General features: G+C 29.8%; 1 protein-coding gene across 2 annotated transcripts in view; it reads right to left on the bottom strand.

Annotated features, from left to right (window-relative positions):
- The window catches only part of LOC132925581 (laminin subunit gamma-1), a 55,781-nt gene that overhangs the window by 12,073 nt on the left and 27,140 nt on the right, over nt 1–16,568 (bottom strand). The gene's annotated exons all lie outside the window — the stretch shown is intronic.

The raw sequence follows: 16,568 nt of genomic DNA on the forward strand, positions 1-16,568 counted from the left end.
ATATCGAACCTTAAACGCAAACATTTTCAAATAGATTTTAAAATGTTTGTATTTGTTCATGTTAAGAATACCTTATATTATATACACTTTATAAATATAACAAAATAAATGGTTAAAATTGAGCATATAAAAAATTTGTAAAATGTTGATTTATTAGATATAAGTTTTGTTACACCAACACATTATTATTATAATACATATTTTATACCTCGAGTTACACCATGCAAACGTTTGACCTTAAAAATATTTTAAATTAAAATATATTTTTATGAAGTATAATAAATACTAATATAGGAATAAAAATAGTATTATGGTCTGACATACTTCAAGAAACTGTTGGACCTATACCACGAAACATTGTTTGTGAAACGAAACACTGATGTAGATTATAATATGTTGAAATCACTAAATGATATTGGCCAGGAAAAAACAATAATCGACTATAGTTGTTATACTGAATGAGTAACCGTCAGAATGAACAAAAATAAAACGAAATCGGTCGGCGTTTTAAATTTTACAAAAAGGATGATGACTACCGTAATGCGCCAGTCGTAAATATAAACCAGTTCTGGGTGGTAATGTCAACCAGATTCGCAAACTATTTAACTACTCGTAGGGATATATCATTCGTATATATATATATATATATTTAATACTAAACAACAAATATTCAACTTGATGTATGGAATATAAACTGTTTGTGTGGGAACAAAAACAAAATTGTTTTTTTTGATCAATTTGCCATAAAAAAAAAAAAACGATAATGTGGACGAGGGAAAATAATTAAATTTCAAGATATTAGAATATTTGAACTACAAGTATTTTAATCAAAATATTATATGCCATAAGATTTTTCAATTACGGTATCATATTATAATTATAATTATATTAATAAGTATGGTTGTAAGATGGTATACCTATATATTTTATAATTATAACTACTTATACTTATACTTAGTATCTCATTGATCCACCAGACCTTCTTTTAGAAAAGGAAAAGGTACATCAATTCTATTAATACAGGTAATTAAACAAATTATCGATTCCACCAATTATATATTTTAAGTTTAACAGAACTAGGAAAATGTATAAAAATGTTCAAACAAAAATTTAAAACCGTCATTAATCGTTTTTAAATCATTTCGGATACCATAATATTGACAATGTAAAGAGATATTGTTTTATTAGTCCAAACGTATTACTCAAAACTTATATTAATTCAAATTTTGAAAAAATAATTAATAAAAACTTGACTTACATAATATATTGTATTATTGCTTATCTTTTATAATATTATACTGAATATTACATTTATTAATACATTAATCTATTATTAAATTTTAATTTGAACATTTAGATAGGTTATCGATACCTGATTCATCATTCTATAGATTCATAAAATATATGCGCGTATGCACTTAAATTGTCCATTGCACGAACTTTAATGATGGAAAACTCACAAAAGAGCGAAGAACTAACATACAGATTAGTTATGTATAACCCAAGTATATAACTAATTCCTTAGTATAAAAATTTGAAGCTATATTGCGACTGCACAGTTAACGATATCGATATATATTGCTCGGTCGGGAATATTATAAAAAGTTGTCACAATAAAAAATTAAATATCTTTTTAGTGCAAAAACAAAAATAGTTTCACTAATTTATAAACAATTCGCAATAATTTTAATTTGAAATTTGAAATTTAAATATAATTACCTTAACTACCGAAATCAATTTTTCACTTACAGTCAACTAAGTAGTTATACTTGAGTTTTAAATTTCAAATTTATGATTTCAAATAATTATGAATTTATAACTAATTAAAATTAATCATATTATGCGATGGACTTTGTAAATTATCTCTTTTATTATTTGTAATAATGCTTTTTTTTCAATTTTCAATACATTTTTATTGGATATTGTAATCAGTTGATTGTATTAAAATATTAAGTTAGTATAGTACCATGACCACTTATATCCTTTCCAAAATTATAATTTATTACATAAAATTCTTACTATAATTTTCTATTGAAGATAGTGTTTACTGTTACCAATAGTAATTATACAGTTTATACGAATTATTATATATTTATGATTTTTATCTATAGTGCATTTTTAATTTCTAGGTATGACTTTAAATAAATCAATAATTGAATAATATACTTACTTAATAATAAACCCATAGTTTTTAAAATACCGACGTGATCGCGATTGGTCGCTTGCCAATTAGTGACTTTTACCGGGCTAATAGGTGCGAAAAAAAGTTTATTTTCCGTTTACTAATGGTCTGCGTGTAACGCAAACATACACGACACTTTATATTATTAACTTTCACACGGTCCCCCGTCGTGCAACGCACAACAAATGCACAGGATCTTCTTTTATATTTTTCATTGCTATTATATTATTATTATTATTAATTCTACTCGTAACTACTACGAATGTACACGATGACACCGCTAGGAGAAAAAATCGTTATTTGAGTAACCGAACAACAACAAGTTCCCTATATTTATTCCTATAATGGTTATAATATATTATAATAATTATTATTATACAACGTCTATCTACAGTATAATACGCTCAATATAATACGAGTATACACATAAAGAGTGATTCGCCAGACATGTTCAACTCGATTATTCCTTTTAATAATTGATTTGTTCGAATTTTGAATTTTGGAATTTATAAGCATACACCTGAAGACTATATTTTCAAATACTTACATTTATACACCGTTTAAAAAATGTCCTTTGCTCTTTCGTACATCTAAACTTCTTTTTTCAATAATAATAAGAAACGCACTCATTTTTTGTAAATTATTTATGTTATTAACAATGTTGATGTATATAAATCGAAATTCAAACGTATAATTTCTATAAGTTATTGGAATTTATGTATTAAAGATAATCGTCAATGATAATAGGATTAAGTTAAGGGAGACTATGATAGATATCATAGTTATTAACATTTATGTAGGACGTAGGTACCTAATAAAGTGATATTTTATAATAGTTATTAAAAATTATCGAGGTATAATAAGTTCTAACTAGACTCGATATTAAACATATTTTATGTTTAATGTAAAACGATTATATAATTAAGAGCTATTATCCTTAGTAGAAAAATTTCAAAAATTCAGAAACTTCACGTTTGTATTTCAATTTATAGATGTATCAACATTTTTGAAAAATTAATGTTTTTTGAGATAATTTAAAGATTTTTATGCATGAGGTTCTTGCAGGGAAACAATTTTTATCGCCACAGTACTCTCTATTAATGGTGTAAAAAAAATTTAGTACTCGAAAATATAATCAACGCGTAGAGATGTACTCTAAGCAATTCAAAAAATCAAAATTTAGACAACTGTGATATTTTTAGTAAAAAATAAATGGAATGGGAGCATCTGTATGACATAAATCGTATACCTTTGTATGTAGATCGTCGAGCTGTATAATACACTATTAGTTAGGTACGTATTAGGAATGGTGCAAGAACATGCGTACGATTCGATTGGGTCTTTTAGATACACAAAGAACGCTAGTCCGGACCGCAATCCCGAATAGGTAAATCTCGAGCGCTGCGTAAACAATCACACCTCTGAAATCTCTTTTCGTATTACACAGCGGTAGGTAGGTAGGTACATGTACACTGCTGCAGCGACAGAGGACGGGCATACGATATACGTCGTAATATATTATTATTATAGGGAGACGCGCATCGTACTGCATTGTCGTAAAATATATTATACTTATATTATGTGGGTGCACAGATTTGAGCTGAGTAACAGAAGATTATTTTATATAGGTATCTATTATTATTATCATCATTCGATTTTAGAAAACGCTCCACACCCGTGGCACGTGTTATCGTCTTCGCCAATAACAAAATCGTGTAGTACATCGTAGCAAATTTGCGATCATCTAACCTACATTTTTTTCATCGTTAGCTTCAATTTAGATCCAATGAATTGAACCATTATCAAATTTAAAGGTGAGAACATTATCTGTGTTCCTATGCGATGATACTTGGCACCCCTATTTTTTTTTGGATAGCCTACCTTGACAAATAACAAAACGAGCCGAAGTACCTTTGTTATTTTGATAAAATGATATACCTTAAACGTGTTATAATATTATAATATTTCGTTGTTAACAACAATAATGATTAACTACAACGGGAAAATGTTTGTTTAAAATAAATTACATTTTTCAAAACGTTTGAAATATAAATTAATTAATAAAAAAAAATGTATCAATATTGATTGTATCCAATTAAAGATTGACGTTTACAAATGTTTACGTTTCATAATTTTTAGCCTTTTATAATAATTATTATTAACGTTAATAATTATGTACACTACAAAGTATATTGAATTAGTATGTACAGTTTGTGTGTGTATCCTCTGTCACAGCACCGTCTTCATTTATTCAACAAATTAAATGATATAATTATTCAGTAAAATTTTAAAATAAAAATCAGATTTAAGTTTAATGATTTATTATAACCGATAAGTGAAAAATTGAATTAATACTTATTTAAGTCACATAGTTTTGTCTATGTACAATGTACATGTATGAAAAAACTGCACACAAACACACAAAATAAAAAGACAATCAAATTTTAATTTAAAATTAAACTATTTTCATAATTATTAAAAAAAAAAAATAAGGAATAGACACCTAAGTACCTAACTTAACCTTTAAACACCGTGCCTTTATATAATATAACAATACAAAATCAGCTTTACGGAACGAAAACCCGCCATGTCATATGTTTGTGTAACAACAGTAACTATATAATATATCTAACTATTATTTATCATGACAGCTGTGGGATGAGTTGTTGATATGCAATACAGAACGGCACACATTTAGATTTTCTGCCTGTTTGATATGGCACTGGATAGTATATCAGAGTTGTGAACATTTTAATTTACTATAAGTAAGTACTTTTAATAATACAATTTATTTATTTAATAGTAAAATAAAATATGTATAATACAATTAATATATACAGTAATATACCACTTCATTTATCAATTAGGATAATCTTATATGACAATATGCAGACAAGAGTTTCTGGAAAACTCAATTGAGTATTATCGAGTATTTATAATATTCTCAGAATAAATAGTCTATATAAAATACCTACTCATAATTTAATGAAATAAGACAAAATAAAATTAAAAAACCAATACAATTAGTTTGTTAATTAATAATTTAAAACGAACTTAGATATCGTTTACCATTTCAGATTCTATATGTCCTGGGGAGCGTTTCATACAATTGTATGCAATGACTTGTGCATTATACATAGTTAGACGTTGAAAAGAAAAGTCTAAGACAAACTGATACTGCACAGCTGACAATCCGAACACGAGCCGAGTATTTAATTTAAACAATTTTTTCAGGTCCGCGAGGTGCGCGCAAACGGCCCAGTGTGTGTACTACGCTCTCATGTATATGTGTGTGTGTGCGTGTAGAAAGTCGATAATGATTTATTGCGGCACGAAGTGCAACGGCAGCAATGTGCATAGACTCGCTAAACCCTGCCGATAGTGCGGGCCGCCGACAAATACCTCATTAGAGGTCCTTGTGTCCAGCGTGCTCTTAAAAAAAAAAAAAATAATAAAAAATAAAAAAACCTGCAGCTCCCGTTCTACCGATAGGTTCGACGAACCACTGCACGACGTATAGGTACACACCGCAATTATACGCACACTGTATTAAGTATATATATATCATATAAACGGTACACGACAATAATAATAATAATAATAATATATTAATAATATCATATTATAAGATACGTAGCACGCGATATAATACGCAGACCGTTACGTCATTATCGTGTGTACGTTAAAGATTTTCGTTATTAATCGATCGCGCAGTAAATCTGTCGTAAAGTTGTCGCGAAAAGCCCGATACAGGCGTATAGGTAGTTGGGTACCTACTACCTATATTAGGCAACAATATAATATTATCACTTATTGCTATCGTCGGCGACAATCGAGTTCCCAGCGGGCGCGCATAGAAAATCGTCACACGCGTAAAAAATAAATAATAAATATACGATATCGACACACGAAAACCCGTTCAGACCATATACACACGGCGTAATACGTACCTATTACATTATATTATTATTATTATCATCATCTTGCAGTATATTAAAGTCAAACCGTAAAAACCGTTTTACATCGTCGTTAAATATTATTATATCCGAGTGAAAAATTCAGCGATTCCGATGGAAATCGTATAACATACGTATACCTATATAAATAGTTTTTTTAATAGAACGAAAAAAACGCGCTCGCTCGCGTAGCATATATATGATGACGGAGTATGGGCAGTACTTGGGGCATTCCAGCATTCAAACGTCTTTTCCAAATATGGCGCCGCCCGGTGCAACGGCATATTTCTCTTATATATACCTACTATAACAATAATATAATAATATAATCGGTAACTGCGCGAGCGCGCATGAACATCAATAAGATATTAAGATTTTCACCAAACATAAATTGTACATAATAATACTACGCCAAGATGATGAGGTCCGTCAGTCCGGCACCCCGAAATCCAAACTAGTGCTAAATAGTTGTAGTGCCAATTTACAACAAAAACACGAGCATTTTAACTCAATAAGCCTTATTACCGAAATTTATGATCCTATGGTGGATGTGTCTCAGCACCCCGAATGATAAAAAGATTATTTTTGAGGGTAAAATACCATTAGATTATAATATTTGATCTTTTAGTCACACATTTTTAGGCATACCCGCATACCTACCTACTTACTATAATTGAGTCATGCTATTTTAAAGAAATATTTTGATTTAGAGGTGCCACCTCAGCTACCCCTCCATGTAGGCTGTGAGCTACGGCTACATATTTTTCTCCAAATGTAGTCTAAGAGTTACGAATATAAGGCAATCTTATTAAACCTCGAATCGCGACTAATATTTATAAATTATTTTTAAAAATACCATAATAATTTACCACAGATTGTAATATGACGTACAGGGTGTTGATATTATTATTATTATTATTAATCCTGTCATAATATTAATTGCATGTAAGCGTATCTTGTTTATTTTTTTTTGTTATTTTTAGTTTGACACAATTTTAGTACAGGCAGCCCTTAAAACACAAGTAAAGATTTCTTATAAAGTTATAAAACACTGATATTACTCATAACGATAAATTTCGTAATAATATATTTTGTCAACAAATACGGGACCGTAATAGGTAAGTCATCCTCAGGACAAAACCTAAAAATGAAAATATCTGAAATGCATTGAGAATTTCACCTGTTTGCATTTGTGGACAGACAACGTCGTCAAGTACGCGTGAGTTGCACGCAGTAGTACAATTAATAACGTCTGTGGAATGTTTCTGGAAATTTTATGGCAGCGAAGGAAAACGAAACGATCGTTTAGTATAAATTTTTACTGTATGTTATTGTGATAAAATCGCAAAAACTTTTTGCGGTGATATTGCAATACTATCATATAATATATTACTTGTTTATGATAATAATATTTATAACACGAACCATTAGGCCTTATATAAGTTTATTTGCGATGAAACAAAACGTTTTATCTATATAATATCGTATTATATGCAATATTATATTCATGACAAATACTACGTGTACAAGCGCAAAATCGATCGCCATCTTTTCGTTGATTGGTCGAATATTTAACTTATGGTTGAATATATGAAAACGTTATAGAAACTCCTTAATATACCACGTTCAAACTTGCTCATAAAATTAAAACATTAATCTATAGAATTATTACTAATTCAGTGTATATTAAGTATTGTACATCCTAATACAAAGAACAAACGAAACCTTTAACTCTAATCTGTGCGCTCCTTACTAGCATTCCAATGAATAAGTGTGATGATTATAATTATATTAGATTTTGTCACGTCTATAATGAAAGTTTAATTATAGATGCTGCTCGAAGTATTATAAGATGACCTTTTATGTTCATTTGGTGGAACATTTGAACAAATCACTATCCAACCCTTAAAATATTAAAATATAAACTACTAATATACTGGTTCTTTGTGATGACATTTAAAAAAACAATTTTTCGAGTGCATTTTTTTCGAGTAGGTACCTAGTAAGATATTACCTACTTGTGCGAGTAATCAAAACACATCTGATGGACAGCGATCTAAGTCTCCATCGTGTATAAATTCTTGAAGATAGTTATATATTTTATACGGTGTATAAGATACATGACTTGCAGCCATAGGATTAAAGCAAAACACCTATTCGTAGAATATTATATATAATAATTAATAATAATAATAATACGATACACGGCCTCGTGATCTGTCTGGCTGGAAAATTGTGCGTGTACGTTTGAATTTATGTACCTGCTCGGCGCATTCAAAAACATAATTTTATGTTATATAAAGTTTACGTGATTCGAACGAGTCGACCGTTATTCAAATATATCACACATAATATAATATGGGTGGCCACTAGTGAGTGGCAACAACGTCGGTAGGTACCTGCATTACGTTTTGATGTACAATAAAACACCAGTGATATATATTATTATTATCATCGTCATTGTACAACGGGTAACGGCGCATTGTTATATGTTATGTTTGTCAAGACCACCGCATTTCTCTCACTCGACGTACGCCGGACGCAATGATCGGATTTTCCTTGAGTTCAATTAACACCACCGAATTTGAAAGAAGAAAAAAACGATAATTACTGTACAATATTAACATTTTGGGTGGTCCGAGACGACGGCGGCAATGGCGTTCGATTTGTAAAACGAGACCGGACGAAGCAGACGTTTTGAACGTCTTCGAAACGCGGTTTCTTATAAATAAATATGTAGATTTGACGGACTGCGAAGATCGCATAGAACAACAATCGTGTTTGAGAACTGGCTCGAAAACATAACGTCACTTAAGATACATAATGATTATTCTAAAAAAATTCAAAATTTACGTTTTATATATCAATGGATTCGTGTTTTTAGGACACACGAGTCCATGTTCCATGTTATTTATTTTTAGGTTACAATAATCAACGGCATGTTAAGTGCGAAAAATTGATATATCAACATCACCCATTTAAAATGCAAATGTTACACTATCAAGGCAACAAAACCAATCTCATGAATCTTCACCAAAAATATATTTTAATAAAAATCATGAATAAGTAACGACTAATCTCAGATATCATAGTATATCTATAAATTAATATGATAATTTCACCATCAATGCCATTCCTGTGAATCTTTAGTGAAATAAATAATTTTTGATAAAATAACTTTTTAAAAAGTTTAAATACACGTTTTATAGTTATTAATTGCCAAAGGTATACTACAAACTAACTTTCGAAATTTCTAGTAGCAAAACAGTGTTTTGTTCCTCCTGAAAAGTTGAGAAAACAGAGATTGGCCGCCTTGATAGTTCTTGTGACGATAACGTATAACTAAGATAAAATAAAGAGACTATATGTCTATACGATGTAGAGCGTAACTGTATTTATACGCAGCAGCGGCATTCAGTCTTAAAATTTTAAACCTTCCGTTAAATTTACATAATTCTGATATAACTCATAGGAGAAATGAGTATGTGTATAGGAGAAAAAATGTAAAAACAAAAAACACAGCTGCGATTGCGGATCGTGAGAAACACGCTTCTAATGGATAACGTGAGGCGACGACGTCTCATATAATATTATATATATATATATATATATATATATATATAAGTACTGGAAAGTGGAAAGAAAAAAGGCACATAGAACGTACACGACGACAACGACAACGGCGGCGGCGACGACAGCGTGGCACCTATCTCGTCCGCGGACCAGTTTAAAGTGAGTTATAATATTATCTGCGAGGGAGTCGATGTCATTGACGGTATAAAAAAAACATAAATAAATAATGATAAAAGACAAAAAACAATCGATTTGTTTAATACAATACGTACCATACGTCCAGAAACCCCATAAAAATATCTTTATGATACCGTGACACATCAACATATTATTTAAACACGGTTTTTTCAACAGTATAATCATAGGTATAATCCATAACAATCTCAATTTAATGGTATAATTAAAATTTTATTGATTACTTTAAAAAAACCATCATTTAATAATAATTTGTTATTTATTTATTTAGTTGTATAGAATTATTTACATAAGTTATAAGTTATGTTATTAATACACTGAATCGTCTAAATTTAAGGATAATATTCTAATTATTATTATTTGATATACAAGTCTAAAAATAATATGTAATATAATATATTATACATAATACAAAAACAGATAATCTAATAAAATTTTATTATATCAATAAGTAGGTTATGATAAAAACAATATTTAATATAATAATTTATGATAATAGTATCTTATATAATTACTTTATATGAAAATATCAACATATATTTACCAATAAGTAATACAAATTAATAATAATTTGTTTATATGTATTGATAGAAGCTTTTCATATCATCCTAGTTCAACTATCAAATAAATGTCATATAGTATTTTGATGTATTATAAATATTAAATTTTCATACGTAGTGTTATAACTATGGATGACAGCTAGGTTGTGTTAATTTTTCGTTAATTTAGATAATAAGACAATATGTGACTTTTAGGACATTCTGATATAAATATATAGGTACAAATGAAACCCAGTGATCGATATGAACCTTTTATCCGATAAGGAAAATAATATTATGTACTGACAGTTGGGAGTCATTACTTCTTGCGCATTGGTACAATCAATAATATGATATTACTCCCATACACACCATGTCAACGTTTTCTGTGATACCTTTTATAAAATATTATTTTGTGCATCGCATATATTAGAGAAGTATTGTACAATTTTTTGTGCTAGCTCACAAAATTTAATACCTGATATGTCTATATGTCTGTACATAAACATTTAATCGATTTCAAATCTCTAAATTATTTCCAAATGTCTTTATAGGTTTATAGTAAAATCTTGATTTGTACCGTGACTAACCAAGATTAAATTTATACTTTATAACCAATTATTGTAAATATTGAAAATACCGACTAAATTTCTTGTTTCGAAATCTAATGGAAAGATTGAAGTTCAAACTACAAAATATAAAACACATTGATTTTTCCGATAGGTCTGCAGAACATTTGGTAATAGATCATATTAATTTTCAATGTATACAATAAAATTATAAAAATGTTAACGTTAAAATTCGTACTGCATCATATTTAGATTTTATTATATAAATAAGTAAGACTATTTTTTTTTCATAGAAAAATACTCTCAAACTATAATATTATTATAAAGTAGTAATAATGTAAAATCGTCTGGGGTAAATTTATGACGCCGCCCTTAAATTTCTGGCAAGTGCCGCCCGTGTAAATATATGTCTCAGTGATTTATAGGTGGGTACACCCATACCTGGCTCGTAATACAATAATCGTGTTCGTGTGGAGTAAAATATCGTTGTGCGATCATCGCGTTGCCGAGGCGAAAACGTTGATGCTGTGAAGGAGATATTATATTATGTATAGGATCAACGCCGCCGCGCACGACATCGCAAGAACCTCAACCATATTACCCATACGATATTATATTATTATTAAATACATAACGGCGCAGTACCGACGTGTACAAACTCATATATAAGTAAACATAAATAACACGTGTATAATATATATACAGACTGATTCGCCGAGCATATTTACTCCCGTTTTTATCCCCGTTAATAATGAAATTATTTAAATTCTGAGATTTTAAATTTTTTTTAAATTTATTTATGTTTAAAAAAACTTACTCTATATTTTAGGGTCGTATATTTAAATACTTAGACTATAATATAATAATTTGATAACCAATTAAATAGTATGTTTTTTGACGATATCAACTTTTTTTCAAATAAAAATCGTCCTTTTTTCTGTGATATGTTAATCAGATGACATTTTTGAAAATGTAATGTGTAGAAGTCGAAATTCAAATTATTGATTTTTAAGTTATACTTTGTGTATTATAAAAATAATAAATCTGTGATTATGTTTTTTTAAGGATTTTATTAATTAATATTAATTAAGAACATTTTATGATCTGCAGTATAATAATTAATAAATACTTCATCCAACGTAGAAGATTACACAATACATTTAACATTTTTGCAAGCCCATCCAAAGGTTATTATTTATTATCCTATATGGATAATTTAATAATATTAAATAATATTATCGCCCCACTGCAGGATAATTAAAAAACAGTTTTCAAGCAGCTGTAGGTATACTTGATAATTCCAAAAATCAGTATTTGAATAAATTAATTATCAAAGTAAATAAAGGGAGTGAGCATGCTTGATAAATCACGCTGTATACCCATATGGATAAGAATGAAACAAACCTTCGCGGAAACGGACCTCCGCCGCGCAACATAGTCATCGATGCATAACAACTGGACCATCGCGATAAACGTCACGCTGCCGTGGCCCATCACGTATTATCATAATAACAATATTATATATCGGACCAAATCGTTCTACATATTATTATTATAACGCTGCGGCGAAACTATATATCGATCACGGTGCTCACTCCCAACAATTTCCTGAGTTTTGTATCACAAATAATGCTCGATAAAATAATATTAGTCAGCAGACCTCGAAAGTAATAATTGGGATAACATATTTATTTCATGTTATTTTATAACAATATCTTGTTATCTACTAATATTATTCCATTATTATATATTATTGTTATAAACATATAAACATTGTGTTTCTGCGACAATTTGACTTGAATTGTGTATTGCAAATTCTTGTTGTTTGCACAAGTCGAGTAGGTACATAAACATTATTCTCTAAGTCTTAAATAGGTATTTCAGGTTTTTTTTATATAACAACTGTCATAAAATACTAAATAGTAACCATAAACTACGCAATTCCTAATTTGATTAAACAATAAAAAAAACATTATCTTATAATCTCTTTCTTTTAAAATGCCTATTGGTTTTCCTGAAAGATCTTATTGATAACATATATAATAGATGAAATATCATTAAACTACAACGTATGTTTATTAATTAGGAGTTATGATCAGATCATATAAATAATAAAAATATTTTCTAACTATTGTATTCACATACATTGAAATTAAAAAATATTTATACATAGCTTATTTATATACCTATATTGTGAAAAAAGTATTTAAGTAACTAGCAGACATATAAGTGCATATATAGATGATACATTGCAAGATATAATTTTTAAAGGCATAATTTAATACTGTACAAACCAATTGTAATAAGTGTACAACGATTATAATATAAATAAAAATAAATACTTAAACCAACGAATGACTAAATTATAAATCAATAAATTCGCGTATGTAACGTTACGATTATATTAAGCGATTTTTATGCAAATTGAGTTTGATGGTTGTTAAGTTTATAACAATTGTAAATATTTCCGCTTCATTTCATTTAAAGTTAGTATATTATACATACCTATAATATTCAATGATCGCAATAAAGTATTAGCTGATTAAAAACTTAATAGAAATTAAGGTTACGTTAATTTGATTTTAATAAAATCTCATCGTATTTACCATATTATATTATAAACATGCTAGTTATAAACTATACACGGAGTTTTTATAAAATTAGAGCATGAAAAGATATTATCTCGAACATAATATACAATATGCATATCGCATAATACGTATCATGTACCTACCTCTATATACACTCTAAAATTATTTAGACGATTGGCCTTTCTTCGTATTGTTTTATTCATGAATACGATAAAGTAAGTATTCTTTTTTTAAATTTCAGTTATAATATCATACTATATTATTTTATTATATATTATAATATACATGAATCGTAACTTACTTTTGTAAATACTTTTTAACCAATTAAGAGTCTACTGTGAATCTCGATCAAAATAAGTTACCCGGTAATTTGACGTATTTATCTGTTATTAGTCGGTAACAACAAAAGACACTTATAATTGATATGACCTCATAAGGTCAACATTAATTGCCGTATAGCTTTTCTTTTCTGCTACCAACAACTATCATTGACGGTACCGCGTTACATATATTGTTATACTGCATTAAACTCTTAATGGTGCATATATATAATATAATAATGTATATAGGGATAAAATGTATAGCACAATAATATAATATTATAGTAGATATATGTAATGGTATTTAGTGAGGGAGAAGGGAAAACCAAACGCGTAACAGTATAATTAACGATCGATTGTTTTAAACGTTACGCCCATGAAAGATACGTTTAGGTGAATGCCACGAAAAAATCTTTTGTGCCAGCAACAATAATAATTGTGCTGATGTCCATCACAGGCGAGCGTTAAAGTCTCCGTAATCTCCTCGAAACCACTAAAATATACATTATTATTATGAAATATACGCCATATATTAATATTATGTATAGAGGTAAGGGTCTTACACACTCTCAAACCAGACAATTTAAACACACGTGGTCGAGTCAGTTAAAACGTTTTAAAAACAAGTAAGTCATCATCATCGAGGAGATGTCAAACAGATGCACCTTTATTTGAATTCCAACAAGTACCTTATTACTATAGCTTACCCAAAAATAGATTTCCCTGCAACTCTCTGTTTACATATTGTAGATACCATAGATACGTTTATAAATACTATATTATAGATAGCTATAGTGATTTTATAGTTACCTATATATATATGTGTGTGTGTGTGTGTGTGTGTGTGTGTGTGTGTGTGTGTGTGTGATTTTTATCGAATGCGCTGACAACTGTATATAATAATGATGTTATAAATATATTTTGACATCGATACCTACATGTATATATATATATAAGATGTGACAATATAATAATATACCTACTAGCAGTCAACAACTTATCCGCGTAATAATTTTTCGCTTTTAAAAAATTTTCATATTATTGTATTCGTTTTAAGTAGACCGAAGTGGTGCCGAAAATGATAGTTTTTGCCGCAGGTGCAACCAATATTAAAAGTAACAATAGAAAAATGTGGGTGGTGGGCCGGTCATTAAATATAGTGTGCATCGCGCGTGGGAGTCGTCGGTTTGACTGCGATTTCTTTGGTATTGTCGTTTTTGGGGGATTTTTTTTATACGTGTAGTTACTGCACGTATATATGGCGCCACTACCCGCTGAGTACAATTGTACACGCCGTCATTTTTAGGGAAAACGATCGCGCAACGGAGGAGCCACGATGAAATTTACATAATTTTGGTCTTTCCATACCCGAGGCGAACATTCATTATCGTGAATACACAGATGTCTAATTATCGTCACGCTCCCCTCCCTTATTAATAATATTATAATAAATACACCATGTCCCTCAAGATAAGAACCGGTCAGGTCTGTACGAAAAAATACCCTCGAATGTAGGTACTTATATTTTACGTATATATATACCTATATAAACAATTGATTTACGATCGGGTGGCAGAGCGCACAATATAATACTTCGACATTAATAATGACCCCCTCCACGAGGCGGCTACATGCGCACGAGTTCATCGTCGTTGCGGCAGCACACTGCTCGTATATATAGGTACACTGTAAAATATAATAATATTATAATGTGTGTCGTTGCCGTCTTTCATTATATTATTATATACCATTTTATACACGTGTATAATAAGAGCACAGTGTGTAATGAGATTCAGGCGCTAAATAGGTACGCTGGTTTAAAAAAAAACTAGGGATTTTAACCCGTCCATACACGATGCGCGATTAATCGATATTTTGGGACGACGAATATCACGATAAATCATCGGATCAGGACAACGGACGCGTCTGCTTGTCAAAATCAGTTTCATCCAACACCCGTGTAATTGTTAAAATCATCTATGTTCACGCTACATATTATAGTATAGTCTGAAGTGTAGGTATACGCACAAAATGTTCAGGCTATAATCGCTGCCGCGCGATGACATTACTGATTACGGTTAATTTGTAATACGTCATATACATGCCGTCACCTTCATCTTTATATAGGTACACTTTCGTATGTATATATATTTTTTATTTTTAATTACGGTACCATTCAAGTGAAAAACGCATCAATCTTCTGACCCTCACAAAAAGTGTATCGTCTAATAACGGACAAATAATACATTATAATATAGAATATAGAAGCATGAGATGAGTTCGAGTGCTGCTGCAGTGATTCTGTTTTCGACGGTTGTAAAAAGGCACACCTCACGAACGAGTCATTATATAATTTATGCAGGACCATAATAAGGATTATGTACCTATATAGGTATACCTATACGGTGACGGGGGCGGCAGTGACTTCTCGAGAACAACATACGTCACTCCATTAGACATGTGAAATAATCCTTTTCACATTCTGAAGGACTAATTAGCAGCGGCTAGGATAGGAGAATATCGAATTCACCGTTTATACACACTTAGCCGTTGTGACAATCCCATTACACATAACTGATAGCTAAGAATTCGATATTATTATGGCCAAAGAGACTGAGGGATGACGTTCCGGTTATTACAGTC

This window comes from Rhopalosiphum padi, chromosome 1 (genome assembly GCF_020882245.1).
Source record: "Rhopalosiphum padi isolate XX-2018 chromosome 1, ASM2088224v1, whole genome shotgun sequence".
NCBI lineage: Eukaryota > Metazoa > Arthropoda > Insecta > Hemiptera > Aphididae > Rhopalosiphum > Rhopalosiphum padi.